General features: G+C 37.5%; 1 long non-coding RNA gene across 13 annotated transcripts in view; it reads right to left on the bottom strand.

The window, feature by feature from the left end:
- LOC308189037 overlaps window positions 1-13,006 on the bottom strand; it is a 166,403-nt gene extending 153,397 nt beyond the window's left edge. For 12 of the 13 annotated variants that reach the window (XR_013945959.1, XR_013945960.1, XR_013945961.1 and 9 more), the window contains exon 1: window positions 12,303-13,006. This is a non-coding gene — a long non-coding RNA (uncharacterized lncRNA). The remainder of the gene's footprint in view (window positions 1-12,302) is intronic. The other variant, XR_013945971.1, reaches the window with a different exon arrangement.
- Window positions 13,007-13,974: the final 968 nt, after the last annotated feature.

The following is a 13,974-nucleotide window of genomic DNA, read 5'->3' as shown; positions in this document are numbered from 1 at the left end:
GTTCCTAGCATGTAAAATTTATTTTTTCTGTGACCATGAATGTATCACCAAAATCTTTGGAGTGGGGTGAGAGGGGTATCCTACATATTTGTATATATTTTAGTACAGTTATATAATCAGTGTTTGTTGTTGCTAGACAGCATAAAACAGATTCCAAGACTGTCACCCATAGACACCTCAAAGTTTTTATTACGACAACCTTCGACTGAGGTAGTATACACAATATTTACTCTGAAATGATGCAGTTTTAACCAAGAGACAAATACAGTAAGATTATAAGTGCCTTAAGAGCTCCCTCTGGAATTCAAGCCTCTGAAGAACCTTTGTGAATACACTGACATTTAATTTACACCACTCATAAGACACATTATTAAGCACTACACTTTCTCTACTAGGATATCATGAAAATGTTTTGTCACAGTTATTGCAATCAGCCAGCATGAAGCATTAATGCTTACTTAAAATGACAAATAGCACTCAGAAAATCCTATAAGTTCTCAGCATTGCTAATGACAGATCAAGCCCAGAAGTATTGTGCGCACATGGAATAATGGGGCAAAGGCATACCAGTGAAGAGGCAGAGGAATGTAAAGGGAATAGTTTTAATCCTGTAGAATTTGATGCTCAACTACTGGACAAAACAGAGTGATGACCTTTTTAAAAAAGTTTTTTCATTCATTACGCTCTGACAGTGAACAAAAATGTTTCATTAAGGAAGTCGTAAGAAGAGAATGGATTTGAAATTAAACTTCTCGTACCTGGCATGGAACAAAAAAGAGTGCTAGAGAAGGTGAGATTTATGTATTCCATGTGTTCTCTTATTTTTCCCCTTTCCCCCCACATTTTCCAACTAAGGGCTGGGGAGATAAAAATGGGGAGAAGAGGAAAGAAGAAAGGACAAAATGTCTAAGTCCAACCTATTTCTAAAGTTTGGTTGGCTTTCTGGGCTGCAAGCGTACATTGCCAGCTCACGCTTAGATTCTCAGCAACCAACACCCCCAGGTCCCTTTCCTCCTCTAGTCCTGGTCCCAGCTGGCTCCAATGGCCCCACTGCAGGGCACGGCTGGGCCCAGCAGCCAAGATGGCAGCACCTCGACTCAGGCACAGCCTGGGGAAGAAAGGAGGGCACAGCGCTGCCCGGCGGCCGGCAGAAAAAAGGGAAGAAAAAGGGGGAAACAGCCCTGCCGGCACCCCACACGGGGGAGAGGAAGAGGAGGGCAGGAGGGGCTCCAGGCGCCAGAGCAGAGATCCCCCCTGCGGCCCCTGGGCAGGAGGCCGTGCTGGAGCAGGGATTTTATTTCCCTGAAGCAACCAGCCAAGGTCAACCCACCACAGCAGTTTACGCTGGTAATGGCAAAAATATTACCAACATAGTTATTGTCAAATAGTTATTTTGTGTAGAGCTAATTACATCCACCTACAAACAGATACATTTCTGTTAATGGGCCAAATGCATTTCTGAAGTTTTTTTTAAAAACATTTTTGGGAATTTTTTAAGGATGATCATTATACTTCAATAAAGTACTAACATAAGACATTTTACACAGGCTTTCATATGAAATGATAAAAATTTGCACCTTTGCGGAGTACACATCCATACCCCAACAAAGGTTTAAATGTCTACCTGAGTACATGCAATATGCAGGAAACTGTAGAACAGAAAGTTAGTTTTATTTTATTCCAGTAACTAAAGACAATCCCCAACCCTGAGTTGAAACATATTTAAAAAACATTTCACCCGTTCAAATATGAAGCACTATCTTTAATTATTCTATTCCAAAACAGCTTTGGTTATTTTCCTGTTATCCAAAGTTCAAGTTTAACACACCTCATTGATTCTAGTATCAACGTTAAAATAAGCATTCTAATATCAACATTAAAATAAATTTTGCATTTGCATATGGGACAGTGAGACTTCAGAGAAGAGCTTGCTCTACCCACTAGTAAATGGATCATATCAAGATGCAAATATTTATTTTGGAGTATGATGCTCAAATTCAGAGTTTATTCAGGAAAACTATGTTAACTACAGAGATTCTTACAATATTCTAAATTTTTAAGCAAAGGCCAAATATTCCTGGTCTCACAGAACATCTTACACGCAGTGACTGGGATTTATTTATTTTTTTAATATATTTCCTTTCATTCTGTAAAGTTCTCCTTGGTTTTGTTTTACTATAGTGTCAGTAGAAAGAGGCAAAAATTGAAGAAAATACCATACTGACTAGACATACTACATTTACTTTCTGAATTCATTAAAAAAGAATCTGACGTTCTTATTTGCTTTGATTTAATGAAAACAAATAGGAATGGTTTTCCTCCCTAAATGTTCCATCAAAATGTTAAAAACATTAACAAGAATCAGAAGATATTATTGAAGTATGAACTACAATACGATCAAGCTAAAGGAAGTCTGGAAGTGTCTGAAGGGAAAAAGTAAGGAAATAGTAATATATTAAAAATATAAAGTGTTATTTTTTTTTAATTCTTCAATTTGTGGCATGAAAATATAGCTAGTAGATGCATATCTGGTGTAAATTCAGTTTAAATAAAAAACAGCTACATTGGAGTTGAAAAGAGTAAGTCCCAATGTGTAGAGATTCTTCACAGATTGGCCATCAACAAGGACAGAGTGCTACGTGACACCTGATTACGCAAACCCTTTTGTTTCTCCAGGTAGTAGAACAGAAATGCAGTCATTTGATTTTGGAGTAGTTTGAATCAGGAACATTGATGTGAAAGACTGCTTAATAAACAGCATCACATATGTAGTTAAAATAGCGATTAAAGCATTTTGATTCAGAATCACTTTATCAGAAGGCATGCAATGCCATGCAATCGACATGCATTTTATAATACTTAAACTATGAGCTGGACAGCAGATGATAAAATATAAACCAAACCTGAGCAATAAGTGATTGCCCCAATTGCTCATTTAGTGTGGTTCTGTGTTCTTAAAGAATCAATTTTCAGTGTGATTCATTTTCAAATAATTTGAAGATTTCAAACAATATTAGACAAAATATATGACAGGACAAAACTGAATAGCCTAGGAAAGACTACTGAAGTTTTGTTTTGTTTTATTTTGTTTTGTTTTCAGATCTATGCAGAAATAGAAGCAAAACCTACAGGCAGTTTTCATTACACTGGTTAAAATATTGGAAGTCCCATATCTGTTTTTTATCACCCAGTTAAAATAATTAGGCATTCCCCCCCCTTGGGAGTTGAGCTTAGTGGTCCTCAGCAGAAGAAAAATGAAGACTAAGTGTGGATCACGGTACTTATACCAACTCCTGCCCCTCTTCACCTTTCCAGTCTGAGTGCAGGACAATGGAAATTGATTAGGTCTGTCAGCTCACTGTTTTCTGATGTAATGTTCCGTAATTAGTCAATCATAACTTTCTGTTCCAAGACTAGAGTAGGTAGTTTCTCAGCTAACCATTGTGCACCCATGAAGCAGAAGCAGATTCAGCAAGATGTATTTATTTAACATTTGCTTCCCTTCAACCAAGGCATAAACCCATGCTTAAGGAGTGACTGTACCTAATCTTCTTGTAACATTGTAATGCCACTAAGCACATAGGCAACTACAAAGAGATGAACTGGGTCTTACAGGAAAGCATGTACATTGTAAAATCTGCAAGATGAGAACCAAGGATAAAAGCTGGCAGGAAAGACATGGTAAAACCAAAATAATCCTATGGAAGAGTGTCTGGTACAACTAGAATAATCCTGCCAAACAAGCACGAAAAATGACTGACAAAACTAGAATGAGTCCTGGTCCAAGAAATTTGGTCGAAGTATGTCAGAAACAGATAGAGTCTATTTTCCTTTGGGAAGCAGACTGAGGAGCATAAAGCAATGAAACTGGAGGGTTGGAGAAGAAAGTTTCAGTCCACTGCAGTTCCCTCATTGAGAGCTCTCAAGCCTCATTACTTCGACCTCTGCAGCTAAGTCCAGCAAGTCCCACAGCTATCAGCGCTAATTTCTGGCATCAGCTCCCTGGTATCATATATTCACAGGTAATTGTAGACAAACTTTTTAATGATTAATTGTATACTCTATGGAGCAAAAACAGTGGAGAGTGGTTAAGAACTAATCATCAGCTGTGCGTATTGCTAATGAATGTGAATGCAGTAAAGTATTATTTTGAAATTTGAAACTTGCCTGATTTGCAGTCTTTTAAACACTAAAGAGTGATTCCTGATATACGTACAGATAGACTTATATGTATGCAGTTGCAAGAACTGCACAAATCCCAGTTGCCTGTCTTTAAGGATTAGACAAAAAATTAATGTCTTCAATGCTGCATTACACACGTCAAAGAATCAGACTGTACAACGCATACAATCATTCCTCAGAGATGATATCCTGAAGGAGAAAGGTTTCAATAGCAACAACTAATTACTGGCCTCCCTATTTTGGCATTGGAGCCGACTGCTGCTGCTGCTAAGTGCATAACGCTGGGAAAAACTCCATGTTTCTGTCTCGTAGTTCTCAGACTAATTAACTGCTTGTGTTTTGATGATGCATCTCCTCAGTTCCCAAGAAAGGCTAACATGTATACAAGTAAGTGATTTTTTTCTAATGTGTCAGATACAGTTACAAAGAGTCTGAAAAAAAAAAAAAAAGCAGAGTAGATGTGTAATATTATCCTGTAATACAGCAGGGATGCTAGAAGTGATACAATATATTCATTCTCTTAACATTAAATATGCGAAGTATGCTCTAGTTCTTCTGACAAGCAAATCTCACTGCAGCTTTAGAACATGTCATAAAGGGAAAATATAGAAGTTCATCTAGTTGAGTGAACAAGAGGAGGTCTCTTCCTTGGGATGTGCCACCCATACCACCAAATACTTGAATCTAAGCAGTTTTTCAGTTGCAGCCTCTCTTCCTCTACTATTACTCAGGGCCTAGAGCCACACAAGCTCTGCTCTACATTACTGGAACAGTAACTACAGATCCTGCTGCAGTGACTGAATAATCTACTTGTAGAACTTTTTTAGTGAGTTAACTGGCTTTTTAACTTTCTCTTTTTAAGCATGACTCCATTCTCAGATGAGAGTTTTAAAGAAGCGTCATACGTACAAGGCATTAAAGTTGGATAAGGGACAGGTAAGATGCCACTAACTGGTGAACAACGTTCAATGTTCCCTAAAGGGAATCCTAGCTGGATCCAAAAAATCATTGGAATGCTGAGATATTTAGAATGTCATTTTATGCCAGATACCTGAACTTCTGTTTGCTAAATCTGTATACATTCACTTGCAATAGCAAATACTAAGTACCTGTTCCTATATGAGCATTTCCCTCATCTGCCAAACAAAATTAACAAACCAACCAACCAACATGCACACCAAAATCAATACCACCAACAAAAAATAGAACAAAAAACTGATAAGCTTAACAGGAGTACCATAGTATACCGCAAGGATATGTTTAGTTTGTCTAACGTTGACTAGTCCACCACTTTTCCAAGTGCTTTTAATGAGTGCCTAATTTTTCTTTTACCGATACACAGCTCAATCTGATGTCTCAGCTGGCAGTCTTAGTAATACAAGTTAAAAATAGTTACTAGATTACGAGAACAAAGACAAGTGACAGTGGCAGAAGAAAAGAGTGAAACACTAAGTAAAACTGAACAAACACTGAGTGAAAGGTAAAGGAATGCACTGTAAGAAAACTAGCCTAGGATACTTAAGGATACTTAATATAAAACTGCCTAAAGCCTGACGGATTCAGAAGTTTGCTTTCCACACAGAAACATTATAATGAATTAACACTTCTTATCAGGTAGAGTATGAAGTGTACAAAACCAGGCCTTTCCAGTCACAACAATTAAATTGACAAAATAAAATATTACTATAACTCTGTAAACTTTTCTCACTGTTACTCAGAAAAAAAGTAGGAATTACACCTTGAAATAATCTAATGTAAAAAAATAAAATAAAATAGAAACCTACCAAAGCACTGAAAATTCTACCAAAGCACTGAAACACAGATAACTTCTCCACTGAAGGGTATTATTAAATTAAAATTTCATTTAAAATATCTTTTGGGAGAGGTGAAATGTCCTGCCATAGACAACACTGGAAAACTTTTATTTGGGGAACAAAGTTTTATGCTTTTTTACCTTACAATTTTTGCTTGTCTCGCTCTACTTATTGCTGTCTTCCTCAGCACTGCTGTGGAGTCATTTCAGGAACAATATGTAAAAAATAAAAATGCTTTTCTTTCATAATTTCATTGTTACATTTAACATCCCATAAATCAAATGATCAAATATTTTGTTGAAGTGAAAGTTCCATTAGTTCCCACCAAGAATGCTGTTATGCTTAGCCTTAAGAACTTACATGCATAGTTTTCACATTATTTGGCTTGCTCATTGATTTGTCTTCAGTTTACTACAAAGAGCAGGTGTAGTTAGAACTACCCCACGACTTCACAGTACCTATCTATTGCCATTTCAATATAGTCCTTTGTGGACTGCATTTGCCACAGGGGTTGGATTTCAAATATTTGCACAAATACTAGCAGTGCTTTGTCCTTGTTATGGCAGGACAGTTCATTCAATGAAATGTCTTACTATCATTTTAGGCCTGGGTCATACATTGCATGTTTTCCTTAACACATGTACTTTATTATTTATACTGCTTTCTTCATTGAGCAACACTGCAAAGGCAACCTCCCTTTACTAAATATCTAGAAACAGCATGTAGTATTTTTCTTTGGAAAGGCATATGCGAACCTATGTGAAGTTTCAGAGACTCTATCTTTCTACTTTATCTCTTATCAGACGTGCGAACTGTTGATATAAGCCTGCTTCCTTGCTCTGTTATATCCAAAATATTGGTATCCAGAGCAATACTAGATAAAATAATGAGGTAAAATAAAAATGCTTATTTCATGCTTAAGAAGTTTTAGAACAGTCGTAGATGAATGAAATAATTTACATAGCTTAAAAAAAAAAAAGATAAACTGAATTTACACTGAAATTTAATTTAACTTATAGGAAAAAACAGCATCAAAACACTTCTAAAGACTGAACAATTTCTATCCTAAATACAGCAAAATTCTGTAAAGATAACAAAGCAAACACTGATTAGCTGAAGAGTCAGAAAACTATCAGAGTCAAATACTAATGGACCAGATTTTACCATGTGATCCCAGTAACCAAGAAGCGTGACCTCAGAATAAGGAGATGCTGTCAACTAATTGTAAATATCAAGTCCAACAAAACACTTTAAAGGTCCAAATTAAATAGGCAATTTACAAAGAATTAAGCTTGAAGGAATGGAAAATTGTATTGGGAACTGTTTCAAGGAAGATCATCTGATAGAGTCCAGATCTGATTTTAAACAACATAAAATTTCTACAAGCTCTAGCAGTATGATTGCAGGTAACGTGCAAAGCCACTTGTGGTCTACAAATAACTCATCCTACAACTGGAAGGTCACACAGCAAGCAAACCCAGCAACAGAAATAGAAAAGGAAAAAACAGTATATGAACTTGAGGGACTTTCAACTGCTTTGGGATCTGAATGCACAGACCAATAAAGATCACCCATCTCCTTCCAAGGATGCTTGAGAGGGGTCTCCAAAAAATACAGGTAACTGCTGGAAAGATGGTTCTCTGATAGGATGAGGGGAGTCTGACCATGGGTTCATGTGAAAAAAATGATGCAGTAATGTGAATAAAGGTAACACTCTCAGTCACTGTCATTTTCTTGTGGGAAGGCACCCAGCTGCGTAAGGGTGTATATCCTACATATATCCTACCCAGGGCATAAGAAGAATTGATACACAAAACAAGAGAAAAGCATACTCTTGTTTAACAACAGAAAACAACTTAAATAGGCCAAAATGACTTCAGAATTTGTTTTCCAGTTTTGAGAAGACAAACTGCAAAAAAAGGTCTAAAGATTCAGAAAAGCCTGAAGAATGCTCTTGAGAAAAAAAAAAAAAAAAAAAAGACAAATATGCAACAGATAAATGTTGCATTTACAGAATTGCCTAGAAAGATCTTTAGTATTTTTTGTTGTTTTTGTTTGGTTTGTTTTTTAGGTAAGAATGATTTTTTTTTTAAACTGTAGTCTAAGATTTATTAAATCTTACTAAGTTATAGAGTTATAAACTAAGTAGTTATAAACTAAGAAGTAAAGCTGTAAACTTTTACGCTAGATTCATTCTTTCATGAAGTGATTCTCTGGTACGTAATAATATACAAGTTATTCAAATGCATTTTTTTTCCTTGTTTGCCCATTATTTACAATTTGCCCATTATTTACTAATCCAGAGAGAGAGAGATCTCTCATCTTTCTTTAAGCCCATGACAGATGTAAGAGGTTTTCCTATTCTGGATGAGTGGGAATATACGCTCTTGTCTGCAAGACACAAAAATAATTTTAAAAAGACTTTTTTTTTTTTTTTTTAAAGAAACATATAATAAGGGCTGATATCGCTGGTATCTTCAATATTTATACAGTACTTCTATATTTAAGTTTTCATGCTAGAAGACAAAATAGAAAGCATAGTGCTGCACACAAACCAAGCACAGAACTGTGGAGTCTGCAGCACATTTTAAAACACAAGCTTAAAGGCCCTACAAACTGGTAGCTTTTAACTGTCAGCTGGCACAGGACCTTGAGTGATCTATTGTACTAACTTGGCTTGCCATTTAAAACCAAGGCGTGACCACTGCTAATATATAAAATGACAACAAATATTCTTTGATTTGCTTATTAATAAACAGTAGCATTTCTGAGAGCAACAATTCCAATATTAGCTCCATGGTTTTGTCATTCAACTCTCAACAGATACACCACCTCCATAGAACAGCCCTCTAAAAACACAGCTTTACCTACTGTAACAAAAACAATCAAAACCTTTCACCATTTACTTACTTAAGCATGATTTCTTATTAAACTGTGCAGTATTTCTTCTGGAATAAAATATTCTGTACAGCGGCACTACCACTCTCTTTTCAGTAATATACAAGTCTTACTAAACCACTTGACTGCAACGTAAATATATGGCAATCACAAATTAGGAAAATAAAGATAAAAAATAAAAAAAATAATAAAACAGCTACATTGCAGAGAGTTAACTGCAAGTTAACACAATCAAAAAGTGTTGAGCTACATAAACAGAAGTTACACAGCTTCTATGTATGTGTACATAGAAGGGCAACTCTTCACCATTAAGTTTTACATAGATATATAAACTGCCAGATTACTCAGACTGTTTACTTGGATGTGAGTAAGCAAAACTCAAACATGATCATGACATACAGTTTTACATAGATGTTAATATTTTCCCAACTAAATCAAGAAATTAATTATAAAATGATCTCATTTGGATGGTGGCAGGAAGATGGCAAGACCTAAACCAAACTGCTTTTTGGTCTAGACTTTCAAAGACAGCTAGGTAAGTACAAACAGCTTACAATTTTCTTCTTTTCTACCATGGCTGTTAAAATCACATTTGACAAGTACAGAAGCGTAACCTTTATTCTTACAAAGATAATTTAAAATGAAAGCATGAAACACTGAATGGAAAGTCCATGATACAGAAAAATGAGTTTCAGAAGGGGGTTCGTGACATGAATATCTTTTAGCCCTGCAGTAAATCTGAATATTGACATGATTAGGCCGGGGTAGTTTTGTGATCACAGCTGCATGAAATCTATTAAAGGTTGGAAAACATTAAAAGCTTTTCCCTCCAAGAAAGTTTCTAGTTTTACAGTTGTATACAGAAGAGACAGAAAGACAAGTGTTCCCTCAGTAGCTACAAATGAAAATGCAATTAAAACAACAACATAATAAAAAAGAATTAAATGTTTTCAACAGCAATTATTTTTGAAGGGAAAAATAAACTTACCTGAGAATAACATGCTTAATGTTAAAAAGATAGGTACATTTTCAGTAGAACAAATAGAAACTAGACTAGCTCTTCTGGCTGCCTTCTACTCTATATATAGTTTCTACTCTACTATAGTTTATCTGAACATATTTTCAGCCACCTACCATGGGCTCTGCAGGTAAACTAATGAAAATTCTGGGTCATCATTTTTCTTAGGTCGTTAAAATACAATAAAAATAGGATAAAATAGGATAAAATTGAGAAAGAGCTTTGATGCATATCAGATGCTGTCTACTCTGAATTAGAACCTTAATCACTATAGAACATAAGAGACATGCTAAACACAGGGAAAGATGAAATAATACTGGTCATTCAGTGTGACAGGCTTCTGTGAATAGTTTCCCTTCAGATCTCAAAGGGTGACAAGTCCCATTAGCAGTGCTATTCAGCCTCTGCAGTGGAAGACCTTAGACAATCACCTGGAATGTTAAAATAGCTTAACTTTTTTCACATTTCCTATTGATCATTAAAAAAATAATAAATACATAAAAATATTGCAAAGGAACAAAATTTGACTTGTTCTCCCTTCAAGTTTCCCTTACACAACACGGAAAGGTTAAACAGCTTGCCACTGCTTCAATAGCCACTAGATGTCGACAGAGACTAGCATTCTAATGCACTGCTTCGTATATTAAATGAGACGCAGAGAAATAGATTTTAAGGTGTCCTTTATATTGATATATGCCCAAGCAAATGTACACTGCTTGGCTACATACAAAATCCAATCCAATCCAGTCCAAAATCTGATCAACTTAATGAACTGGAAGAATAGTAATAACCCTCCACACACAAACACTTCCAATTTCACATACGCACACATAGCTTATCACATTGTAAATATAATTTTTGAGGTACCATCTAAGCTGCCAAACTGTTGTCAAAATAAGTTGATCTTCCTTCTTGAACGAGAAGTGAACCACATTGAGTGGTTACACATTAGACTGTAAAAAAAGGCTAGGATAATTCTTCCTCTTCCTACTTCAAAATCAGTGTGATTTTATGCAATAAAAGCCAAAAATGAGCTGTAGCAGATTTGCCATGACCTACATAGCATATGCAAATGGGACACTTCCACTTTCCGTGCTTCCTTTCTTGAGCAGCTCACTTGTCTGCACAACATTTGTGTCTTGCTAGAGTACCTTTGTCTCCTGAGTTGAGGAGGTACAACTGAAGCTCTTTCTTACTTTTGTGCTAATCAGGGCAGCTGGAAGGAAGAGAAATAGAATGTTCCCACTGAGAAGGAAGAAAGCTGAGAATTCCTTCATTCTGACAGGCAAGGGGAGGCTCAAACTTGCACTGCCGAGAACTAGAAAATTAATGACCCTTTTTCTCTTTGAAGTTCACTGGCCTAAATATCAAGACAAGCATATGCCCTGATGACAGCATCTCTCTCACAATTGCACCAAAAAGAAAAACACTCCTGCAGGAAATTTAAGTGATAATAAGTCCTGCCAGATCGTGCTGATGTCAACAGATGCCTCAACTGTTTACCCAGCCAAATCGGGAGGCCACAAAAGCCACACAGTACGTCCTAGTTTGAATCTCCCTCCACATGTTGATTGCTTCTTTTTAAAGAATTCAGATTCTGATTGTAAATATGCCCTCCTAGAATAGATCAAGTTCCAGACAGGAAAACTTGCCAGTATTTCAGTATTTCTAGAGCCACTTTTAACTGTAATTACTAAACCAGTGACACAGAAGAATCCTGTATTTCTTCTGAAATCAGCATTATCACTTTGGTAGTCGACCAAATATTTGTACCACAGCTGTTTCAAAGAAGAGTTGATTAAAAACTCCAGGATCCAAATGATCTAAATGCTATTAATTTTGTTCAGAAATGCTATGGTATGTTATGCTTTGACTGTGAAAGCATTAACATACACATGCTTTCCATTTACTGTTTACCTCAGTCCCACAAAAACTAGTAATTTTTTTCCATATCACAATAAATCCAACTAGTAATGACAGGCTGTGTAAAAATTATATATATATATATATATAGATATATCACTTTCAAACAGGGAGTCAAAATATGAGTCCTGAAGAGACAGTATCATATCAGGTGCACACAAAGCACTTGAAAAAGAAGCTCCTCTGTTGCTTCTTTCTGAGTGTGGTTGTTTTACACTGACAGAAAAACACCACCACACCACCCCCTCACTCCCCCTGCTCTAAGGACGAGGGGGAGAAAACACAAGGAAAAAGGGCTCGAGCGTTGAGACAAAGGCAGGGAGATCACTCACCAATTATCATCACAGGCAAAACAGACTCAGCACAGAGATTAATGTAATTCATTCCATATTACTAATAGACAAGAGCAGCAAGAAACTAAAAGCAAACTAACTAACTAACTAACTAAGTAAATAAAATCAATCCACCTTCTTCTACGTCCTCTCCCTGAGCGGTGCAGGGGAACAGGGGCTCTGGTCAGTCCATGGCACTTCATCACCTGCCCCTACTGCAGCATGAGGTCCCTCCCACAGGATGTCATCCTTCCCGAACTGATCCGGCATGAGCCTCCCATCAAGAGCAAACTGCTCCAGCACGGGTCCCCCACGGGTGGCAGCTCCCCACAGACCCCCTGCTCCTGCGTGGGCTCCTCTCCACGGGCTGCAGCTCCGGCCCGGGGCCTGCTCCTGCGGGGGCTCTCCATGGGCCGCAGCCTCCTCCAGGCCACCTCCACCTGCTCCACCGGGGCTCCTCCACGGGCTGCAGCGTGGAGATCTGCTCCATGTGGGACCCATGGGCTGCAGGGGGACAGCCTGCTCCACCAGGGGCATCTCCACAGGCTGCAGGGGAACTTCTGCTGTGTGCCTGGAGCACCTCCTGGCTCCTTCTGCACTGACCGGGGGGCTGCAGGTCTGGATCTCTCACATTTTCTCACTCCTCTATCCCAGCTGCTGTTGTGCAGCTTCCCCCCCCCCCCCCCCTTTCTTCAATCTGCTCTCCCAGAGGCCCTACCAGCGTTGCTCCCTGGCTCAGCTCTGGCCAGCAGCGGGTCCCTTTTGGAGCCGTCTGGAGCTGGCTCTGATCTGACATGGAGCAGCTGCTGGGCTCTGCTCACAGAGGCCACTCCTGCAGCCCCCCCAATGCCAAAACCTTGCCATGTAAACCCAATACACTGAGTTGTTACAGCAGCTATACTATTTTTTTTAATTATTATTATTTTTTAATTTCTTTGGAGCAAAAGAACATGCAAACATAGAAGCAGCATCACAAGTCTATCGCAGAAAACTGGGGAAAAAAAAAATAAAAACCGTACGCGTAACCTAGAATAAATAAAACCAAAAAAGTTATTTCAAATCTACTTTGCTACCAGTTAGTTTTCTTCTTTCCTAGTACTTAATTCTAAGCAAGCTTAGAAACAAATAAGTTAACTACAAAGAAGAAAAAAAAAAGACAGACTGATGGCAAAGGAAGACATAAGGAAAGATCAAAAGGTCTATTGTTCTCTTACCTTCTTAGCATTTTCAGTTCAGATTTTGAATTAGCAGTTAAACTTCTACCATGTATTTTTCTCTTTCTGTCTCACTTTTATTAACTACTTCTCAGTCTCGGTCATCTATTTTGGCTTTGAAAGCAATCCAATTGCTCCAAAAACTCAACAACACTCAGTTATCTAACTACATTTACTTCTGGAATGATCACCATCACAGGAGACAGCCGTATTGGCTCCACTGTCCTGTATCACTCTAAGCTCATGCCTATGGGTCTACTGCTCTTCAGTCCATTTCAACTGTGTTAATTTAAAAACAAAAACCCAACACATTAAAATTTATGATTTGCACTGACGTCATATAAGGTGTTTTGATATGCATTTGAAAAACACTGTCATGCAAAATCATTTCAAATTAAGGCCAAGTATAAGATTTTGAAAGCCTGGACTGAAATGTGAGAGAAAAAACATCTGCCACTTTTAAACCTCTTCTGTTATGAAGACAGTTTGAGTAGTGTAGTAACAGGGTGTCTTTTAAGCACTTCAAAACACTTGGTGGTGGTCTGGGTTTCTGCATCTCAAATTTACATGCACCAGAAGTTAAACAAAAACAA

The sequence above is a fragment of the Anser brachyrhynchus genome, assembly GCF_964034855.1.
Source record: "Anser brachyrhynchus genome assembly, chromosome: 2".
NCBI classification, from domain to species: domain Eukaryota; kingdom Metazoa; phylum Chordata; class Aves; order Anseriformes; family Anatidae; genus Anser; species Anser brachyrhynchus.
The sequence above is the reverse complement of the archived record's forward strand: the minus strand, read 5'-3'. Positions and strand labels throughout refer to the sequence as shown.